The sequence below is a fragment of the Centroberyx gerrardi genome, chromosome 10, assembly GCF_048128805.1.
Source record: "Centroberyx gerrardi isolate f3 chromosome 10, fCenGer3.hap1.cur.20231027, whole genome shotgun sequence".
Taxonomy (NCBI): domain Eukaryota; kingdom Metazoa; phylum Chordata; class Actinopteri; order Beryciformes; family Berycidae; genus Centroberyx; species Centroberyx gerrardi.
Window position 1 is genome coordinate 1732831 of NC_136006.1, and position 10263 is coordinate 1743093.

General features: G+C 41.6%; 1 pseudogene; it reads left to right on the forward strand.

Annotated features, from left to right (window-relative positions):
* Window positions 1-6734: 6734 nt before the first annotated feature.
* On the forward strand, window positions 6735-8095 carry LOC139931501 (trace amine-associated receptor 13c-like; annotated as a pseudogene).
* Window positions 8096-10263: the final 2168 nt, after the last annotated feature.

Here is a 10263-nt window from a genome sequence, read left to right on the forward strand (position 1 = left end):
CATCAAACCTTTTCTATGAAGAGGGAGTCAGTGAATTTAAAAGACCAAACACAAGCTTGGACAGACACAAGAAAATACATTTTGGTAAAATACACAGTGAATTTATATGCAACCATATTGCCATGAATTATTTCTAACCTTTACTTTACCACGTAATTAGGGGTCCAAGCACATAGTCCTGGAACCCTATTGTTTTTGCTGGATTTGTTCTACTTTCTTTCTTTCTTTTTCTCCGCTAAAAGTATCTGCAGGTCAGAAACCGTATGTCCTACAGCAACCATATTTGGCAGGTTGGTTCCTACGGCCCCCCACTACTCAGGCAAGGCAGCCCACGCAGACTGGCCAGATGGTGGTGCTTTAACAGGCAACTTTACATTTTGGCCAATAACTTCTGAACTGTGTTTCGTAGACTGAAAATTCATGTTTCTGTAGATTCTTTGGAAGGAGTCCAACCCATATATCACATATCATTCAATGTCCACCACATTGTATTGTGCGCCATTTTGAATTATTTAAGAAACACTTTTTTCACAACTCCTCCTAGGCTGTTCATCCGATTCACACGAAAGTTGGTGTGTACAATCTTGGGCCCGTCCTTTTTCAAAGTCGGATAAAGGTTATTGATTATCTACCAATAAACTTTTAACGAAACACGCCCCAACATTAAATTGGCCATAACTCATTAACCGTTTATCTAATCACGCCAAAATTTGAAACATGTTGTGAAGTGTTGCTTGAACACACCCACAAAAGCATTTTGACCTCTACCACTAGTGGGCGCTACAAATGCAAAAAATGTATATCTCATAATTGACTGCATAGATCATGTTCTATGATGTTGTCCAAGTCAATCCATGAAATTTGGTCATTATTGATTAAAGTGGGCGTGGCTTATTGCATAATAACCAAATCTTCATAGGTATTAAAGTCACAACAAAAAATCAGCCGTATGTCCTAGAGAGCTGAAATTTCCAGGACATGTCGGTTGAAGTGAGATACATTTGTTTCCCGACTATTGCACACCAAAGTGGAAGTTGGTAGAGTGGTTAAGCTCAGGTCTTTGGACCACAAGGTTGTGAGTTGAAGTCCCTGATGACCTGTGACCTTTTTGAAGTTTCATGAAAAGTAAATCAACACTAAATCACAGTGCAGAAAACTCGAAGCAGGTTGGCATCACTGATTGGGGTGTGGCCAGACGTTTCATCCCATTGAGAGCAGTGCAGCAGCGTTTTTCTGGCCCATGTGAATTAGTATTGTTTTATTCAGTAATGGAGAGCACTACAATGTTCTGTAAAGTGATTAGCACCGTCAATCATAGGCTGCAGTATCACAATACTCCTCCCTTTAGTTAGTTGGATGTTTGGCTCAGTAGGTAAAGTGTCAGTCTCTTGTGTGGAAGATTGTGGGTTCAAATCCAGGCTTGTCTTTTCCGAAGTTGTTAGTCGTAAGAACAAGGCGCATGTGTTTTAACAGAAAGTTTGGCCATTGTGAATAACTTCAACAATGTGGCTGCAATGAAATGATGAACTTGACAAAAGTCATGGGCCAACACAAAAGCCGGTGCAAAGCCATAACTAATAGACTGCATGTCCGATCTTCACAACTTGTCAGTTTTTGTGTATGTCTTTCTACCTTATGTAATGTTTTGTCTATCTGTCTGTCTTTTCAAATTGTGCTTGGACCCCGCAATTGTCGCTATATTATCTCATTGAGATTAAAAGGAAATCTCTTTTACAAGAGCGACCTATTGGGGGCAGCATTGAACAACAGTACAAAGTTACATACAAGGACAACATAACAGCATAACAAGAACAACAGTTAGCACACACACATACATTTTCCATTAAAACAGGTCAGGTAGATTAATGGCAGAGACATGGACTGATCAAGTTTGCCTCAACTCAGACAGCTTTAAGTCAACCTGAAAAGCATTCCAAGAGAAGGGGGCAGAATACTTAAAAGCTTTTTTGTCCAACTCCATCCGAACTCAGGGTACAGACGTGCAGAAAATCCTGTGAGCATAGGCCATAAAGACATACGTTTCTAGACAAATATGTACACAATTAGGCAGGGAGCAACCAAAGAAGTGACTTGTAGATAAAAGTCAATCACTGGGTATGCCAAGGCCATCCGGCTCTGGCATACAAAGTGCAATGGTGCATAAGGAATTTACAGCTAGTGATGAATCTCAAGGCACTACGATAGACAGTATCAAGCATACTTTGACACTGTGCAGAAACATTCATATAAAGCACATCACCATAATCAAGCAGCGGTAACAAGGTTGCCGATACCAGATATTTCTTAGCTCGAAAGAGAAGCATGATTTACTCAAAAACCTAATTTCAGCTTGAGTTTAGAAACAAGATTTTCAATATGAGGTTTAAAAGATAAATGGTCATCAATATGGATACCCAGATACTTATAACTAATATATATATAAATAACTACATTTTTACACTCAGAAGGATGACGATACATGGAAGATTACAGGGTAGCTCACTGGAGTTAGAAAATAACATAAGCTTAGTTTTGTCTGCATTTAATATCAATCCAAGTTGTTCCAAACAGGACTGAAAGACATCAAACTGCAATCGTTCAAGGGCTTGTGCAGCTGATGTGGAACATCAGTAGAGCCACACTGTCATCTGCATAGTAAGTTATCAAAAAAGGTTATTGATATAAATGGAGAACAATAAAGGACCTAGTACCGAACCTTGGAGCACCCCCTTGGAAACGGTCAAGATAGATGAGCTAGACCCCGAAAACTGGACACATTGCGTTCTACCTGAAAGGTAATTGGCAAACCAATCTACTGCATGACTGGAAAATCCAATACTGTTCAGCTTTTTTACCAGGATACTATGGTCAACTGTCTCAAATGCCTTTCACAAATCAATAAAGAGGTTAATAAAGAGAGCACAAGTTTTCCTACAATCCAGTGCCTCAATTATGTCATTTATCACTTTAAGAGCTGCAGTGATGGTGCTGTGTTGCTTCCTGAAACCTGATTGATATTGGGATAGAGTACCATTGGAGCTTAAAAAGTCCTTCAATTGTTCACTAACAAGTTTTTCTAGTATTTTTGCCAAGACTCATAATTTAGAGTTCTATTTCACACAGGCTTCACCCTCTAACGGGGCTCTATTGGCTTAGCCAGTCATCTACTCGCCTCAGCACACTGAAATTTCCATGCACGTGCTCAGCCAATCAGGATGAGCCTATTCAAACTTGTGGGGCCTCGCTCTATAAATGGCGAGCAGCCCTCTGCTCTACATCCACTTTTCTTCAGCACAATTGAGAGACGAAACAACACTGCCAAGCATGGCGTCGTCAGATTCACCCACCGCGAAGAACTACCCAACCTGCCCCGGCCTGATCGCCATCGTGGACCCACACGAAAACTGAGTGCCTCGGTCCCGACCACAACACTGACGGTGTGAATGATCCGCCGGAGTGTGTTCACTGCAGGTCGTTGTCCATGGCGAGGCGCTGGCAGCACTGGGATCATTTCACTACCAGTGCTTCCCAGAAATGGAGCTCCGGGTTGACGCCTGTGAGGCGGAGTGTGATGGCCGCTCAACCAAGCCCGGGCCCTCTGTCCCTGTCACAGGCTCCCTGCTGCCGGCCTGCCTCCTGGAGGAACCTATGCTGCAGGGAGGCAGTGATGATGAAGAAAACCTGTCTTCTGTCTCCGTCGAAGCAGCGTCCCTCGCCTCCGCTGCTCCACCTCATTCCTCGGAGAAACTAGATTTCCGATTTTGCTACTCCCTGGCTCTCTGCACCTTTTCAAAGTGTGTGAATATGGCACTCGAACCGCTGTGCCCTCAAGGAATTTGGGTCTTCTTTTATCTAGATGACCTAACCCTCATGGTCCAGCTGAAAGAATGGGCTATTTTCCACACGGTACAATTGGTGCAGCACCTAAAGTTAGGTTTACATCAATTGGAAAAAGAGTGCACTCATACCATGCCCGTAGTACAGCTTTCTCGAGAACCGCGTGTGCCCGTACCGCTTGAGCCCCGCTGCTGCACAGAGCGCTGTCCGCTTGTTTATTCAAAGTTTAGTAATATTGAACGTGTCGCATGTCCAAATTGCACCAAATCCGACACTGCACGTCCTTGGGTCCCCAGCAATACACCCGCCAAGTGTGAAGTAGATCGGACGAACGGTTCTCGAGATATGCGAAAGACACACACACTCACTCACTCACTCACTCACTCACTCACAGACAGAGATTCCTCGCTTTATAGTTAGATGATGTTCTATTTGATTTTTTTCGACTTGAATTTTTGGAACCGAATTTACCGAAGTTAGTTAACAGGAAGGCCCTTCCTGAGGACCACAGACTGCGCTCTGGCTCATATGGGGTTAAGAGATCTGTAATATAGCTAGGGGCTAAACCGCATCGAGCCTTAAAAGTTAACGGTAACATCTTAAAATCGATTCTGTACTTAACAGGCAACCAGTGAAGAGATAAGATGAGGTGATTTTGGCACGTTTCCTGGTATTTGTTAGGAGCCTGGCAGCTGCATTCTGTACCAGCTGTAGACGAGAGAGAGAGTGCTGGCTGAGGCAAGTATAGAGACAGTTACAATAGTCCAGCCGAGATGAAATAAAGGCATGGACAACTTTCTCAATGTCAACAGCAGATAGAAATTATCTTATTTTAGAGATATTCTTCAGCTGGAAGAAGCAGGACTGAACAATACTCTTTACTTGAGTATCAAAAGATAGGTTAGCATCAAACAAAATACCTAGATTTTTTGACACAGGCTTAACACTGGCTGCTTAACAGCCGAGTATACTCTGGATTTGAGTTATGGAGTTTGTTGGGCCAAATAGAACAATCTCTGTTTTGTTTTCATTTAGCTGAAGAAATTGTTGAGACATCCAGCACTTTATATCAGCAAGGCATGGAGACGAGTTAAACTGTCAGAGTCATGGGTTTTAGAGGTAGATATAGCTGGGTGTCATCTGCATAAAAATGAAAAGAAATATTGTGCTTTTGAATAATGTGACCCAGTGGTAGCATATAAATAGAGAACAGTAAGGGACCTAAAATTGACCCTTGAGGGACACCACATGTGAAAGAGGTTGGAAGAGATGATGCATTTCCACTAATGGTGAGGTAAGAGCGGAACCAGTTTAGGACAGTGTCATTGATGCTAACCCATAATTCATAATTCAAGGCAGCTTAGAAGGATGGAGTGGTCGACTGTGTCAAAGGCGGCACTGAGATCAAGGAGGAGTAATATTGAACATTGTCCAGCATCAGCTGCTAGGAGAAGATAATTTGTGACCTTAACAAGGGGCACTCTCTGTACTGTGACAAGCTCTGAAACCAGACTGAAATTCCTCAAAGAGGTTATTGTTGTTCATAAAAGATGTAAGTTGATGATAGAAACTACCTTCATATGACCTTGGATAGAAAAGGTAATTTGGAAATAGGTCTATAATTGCTAAAGATAAGGGGGTCCATATTTGTTTTTTTGAGGAAAGGTTGTTCTACGGCTTAAAACGGGAGGGGAAGGAGCCCTTTGCCAAGGAACTATTTACAATGGATAAAATAACAGGACCAAGTGTTCCAAGTACCTCCTTTAAAAATGTGGTGGGGATAATATTTAATGGGCAGGAGGATTATTTCATGTGGGCTATAGTATCCTTTAAGGCTGAAAGGGTAATTGGTTCAAAGTTTGACAGAACAGCATGAATGTTGGGGGAAATTTAAAGGTTTCGGTCAACAGGTGAAATGTGCCGCTTTATGTTCTCCACCTTGTTTGAGAAGTAAGTTAAGAATTCCTCACATTTGTCAGGGGAAGCATCAATATTTAGATTGTCTGGGGGGCTAACTACAGAATCAATTACCTTTAAAAGGACCCTAGAGTTGTGACAGTTTCTTGTAATGAGATTTGAGAAATAGCTTGATCTTGCATCTTTAACTGCTCTCTGGTACTGTTGCATTAGATTTTTTAGTATGTCTAGGGAGACTTAGAGTACATAGGCCTTCCAATTTCTCTCAGCTTTCCTACAAGCTCTTCTTATGGCTCTGGTATGGTCATTTCGCCATGGTAGGGAATTGGCTTTTACCATTCTGTTTTTGAAGGGAGCAATGGAGTCAAGAATGGTTATACAATCACTGTTAAAATTATCAGTGCTAGTGTGAGCTAGTATGGTCTCCTTTTGTCTGGTTATTTAGTCTACTTCATCAGCCACTTTGGCAGAAAAATGCCCATCATTTGGAGGGCCAATTCTATTAAAAAAAATTAAATATTCTAAAAAATGAGGTTTACCAGAAGAGATTTACCAGCCACCTGTGGTAAGTTTCCCGTCCTGCATTGAACAGGCCAGTGCTGCACTCAGACAATTCCTTGGTATTGCTTTCCTCCTCCTCTGTCCACAAAAAATTTAACACAGTCCCTAGCAGTCTGAACTTTTAATCGCAGATGGGATTGGGAAGGGAGTAGGAGAAGGGAAAGGAGAGGAGGGAGGTAGAAGTGATGAAGAGAAGTGGCAAAAAAGGAGAGGAGAGAGTGATAATATGGAGATGAAGATGATGATTGCAGAAAACAAGGCAGAGGAGGGAGGAGGGACATCAACATGTGTTATAGGGAAAAAAAGAGATGAAAGGAGAGAGAGAGAGAGAGAGAGAGAGAGAGAGAGAGAGAGAGAGAGAGAGAGAGAGAGAGAGCAAGAGGAATGAAGGGGAGGGAAGAAAGACATAAATCAGTTGTATGATAGAGAGCTTTGGTCAGAAAGCTGCCAGACCTCAGCAGCTTCTCCTCTCCTCCTCTCTCTCTGATGATGGAGACCCTGGAAGGAGGTGAACTCTGCTTTCCACAGCTCCTCAACACTTCCTGCAGGAAGCAGATGCGTCCTCACTCTGAGGCCATGCTCCTCTACATTCTGCTGTCCTCTATCTCTCTGCTCACCGTGTCTCTCAACCTGCTGGTCATCATCTCCATCTCCCACTACAGGCAGAGATATACTTCTCAGCATAGTCTAAAATATTTTTATATTTCTAAATATTAACAGTTAGACTTATAATGTCAAATGGCTTTGGGCTAGTACATAGATGTGATGTCACATGTGGCTTGTGATAAATAGGAATTTTGAAAATGCTTTTGATCATTAATAATGCTTTACATCTGTTACATCTGGCATTAGACACACTACTACTTATACTATTATTACTACTATGATAAAACTGCTTTTGAGACTGCCACTACTACTATTAATTATAATAATATTGTCAATGATGATATTCTCTCACTCCAGGCAGCTCCACACCCCCACCAACCTCCTCCTCCTCTCCCTGGCTGTCTCAGACCTCCTTGTGGGCCTCCTGCTGATGCCAGTTACAATCCTCCGTACAGAGTCCTGCTGGTTTCTGGGGGACTTCGTATGTGTTCTCTTTTACTATGCTTCCTACATTGTTACCTCTGCCTCTGTAGGAAACATGGTGCTCATATCAGTTGACCGCTATGTGGCTATTTGTGACCCTCTGTGTTACCCCACCAAAATCACTCAGGGAAGAGTTAAAATCTGTGTTTGTCTGTGTTGGGTCTGTTCTGCTTTCTATAGCAGTCTGATTCAAAAGGATTTCCTGAAACAACCAGGCAGGTATAATTCCTGCTTTGGAGAGTGTGTATTTGTCATTAGCTACATTGCAGGCGCTGTTGACCTTGTTGTGACCTTTACTGCTCCCATTACTGTCATCATAGTTCTGTATATGAGAGTATTTGTGGTGGCTGTGTCTCAGGCTCGTGCCATGCGATCCCACATTGTGGCTGTCACACTCCAGCATTCAGTGACTGTAACTGCTAAGAAATCTGAGATGAAAGCAGCCAGGACTCTTGGTATTGTCATAATTGTTTTTCTAATGTGTTTCTGTCCATATTACTATCCCTCTCTGGCAGGCCAGGATACCTCAACCAGTGTTTCACATTCAGCCTTTGGGGCCTGGCTGCTGTTTTGTAACTCCTGTCTAAACCCTGTGATCTATGCCTTTTTCTATCCCTGGTTTAGAAAAGCTATTAAACTGATTGTTACACTTCACATACTGCAGCCTGACTGTGAGGTCAACATACTGTAGAGAGAGGCTGTGGAGAGATTTATCCTTTTCTATGAAGAAGGAAATGTATTTGTTGATGTTATTGAGTCAATGAATTCAAAAGACCAAACACAAGCTTGGACAGATCAGAGAAAATATATTTTGGTAAAACACACAGAGAATTTATAAACCATATTATGTCTGCCTGGTTTCCATTACAGGACATACAGGGCTAGTCAGGATTTACTCATTATTTATGTCATTGATAAAATCAGATATGAATAAACATGAAATAACGCTGCAGAAATCTGTTTCTATCAGACAGTCTGTTTCTTCCTCTGCTGTTCATAGCGAGTTTTACATGTAGAATATCAATTGCAATGCTTCCATTGTTCATGATTTGCCATTGACATTTTAGGCTTTTTGCTGGTGTTCTTATTGCATTCCAGCCAAGTTGTATTTTTATTTATTTAGCCTTTATTTTACCAGGAAGTCCCATTGAGATTCAAAATCTATTTTCCAAGGGAGACCTGGCCAAGAAATGGCAGCAGGGGTTACACAATAAAACAAAAATATCTACAATAAAAAAAAGATCTAAAAAAATTTAGATCAGAAACAGGAGCGCACATCTTGCATAAGACTGTGGATAATTTGTTTAAACTGATTTAGGGGAATAAAATGTTCGAGCTGGAGCTTTGACTGGAGATTGTTCCAGGACCAGGGTGCAAAATAATCAAATGGCTTTTCACCAAAAACAGTACAACAGGGATTCTGTAATGTAGGCCTGTCCTAAGCCAGCTTTGTATACAAGTAAAAGGACTTTAAAATCGATACTAAAGGATACTGGGAACCAGTGCAATGTAGGGCTGTGACATTGACATTTCGATAATCGATAAATTATCGAACGCATTCATTGATTGCCATATTCAAACATCAAAGGGAACGTTCGATATTGGCTATCCAATTGTATTGCCTATTTTGATCACTCAGTTTCACGTGATCAAAATAGCCAATACAATTGGATAGTCAGTGTTGGGAGGGTTACTTTTAAAACGTATTCCACTACAGATTACTGAATACATGCCCTAAAATGTAATTTGTAACGTATTCCATTAGATTACTCAAGTTAAGTAACGTATTCTAAATACTTTGGATTACTTTTGGAATACTTCAAAATCGTCTTGCTGAGCCCATTTGTCTGGGTCACTCTGAATGTAGTTAACACTTGCTTAGGAATGACCTTATTACTGTCTTCAGAGGAAAAGTTATGCAAGTATGTAAACACAAATGTGGTATGTTTTGTCCTGCAACCGATACTGTCTAAAGAAATATGGCGTCCACCAGAGAACAAAGTCTTCAGTTTTCCTTTACCGTTTCTTTAATTTCCACAGCATCAGTTGATTAGGTACATTTTGCTTACAAAGAAACTAATTTAGAAGTATAGAGAGAAGAATTCAATACTATTACATAATTATATAGGCCAGTGCTGATGAACACAAGAACCAACCTAGTGGTGTCAATACATTTAATGGACTAAATAGTAGGCTGGCATGTTACAAATCACACAACAGGAGAGGTCCTGGCTTACTATACTATACCATAACTATAACGCGTTTTAAAAAGTGTGAAATTGCCGTTGTTTTGTCGGTCCCCACTCATTGGCTTGATGGTTAGCTACATCACCCGACCGGCTAGCCAGCTACTCTGCCACTAATGTTAACTAGCTAACGGCAGCCAGGCTGCCGGCAGTCTAGCTAACGTTAGCTAGGCTAGGTTAGCTAGCCAGCCGGCAGTCTGCCAGCCGGCTAGCAGTATGCTAGCTGGCTGCCGGCTAGTTAACATTAGTGTCAGAGTAGCTGGCTAGCCGGTCGGGTGATGTAGCTAACCATCAAGCTAGCAGACTGGATAACTAATCTCTAGGTGGCTAATTAGCGATACATATCGGCAATTCGGCTAAGCTAGTTAGCCAAACTAACGAGTAAATTAGCATGACAAAAAAAAGACCTTACCTCAAGGTGCTTCTTCAAATTAGACGTGGAGTCTTGATGCGGAAAGCAGCTTGGTTGATGGCAAACAGAGCTTGCACTGCACCGTAATGTTGCGACCTTCTTGACCATGTTTGTAAGTAAAATGTTCTTTATATTTCCATGTCAAAAACGCATTCCTGAGAGTGTCCTGGCTGTGTGTCTCCTCCGACATTGCCATTGTCG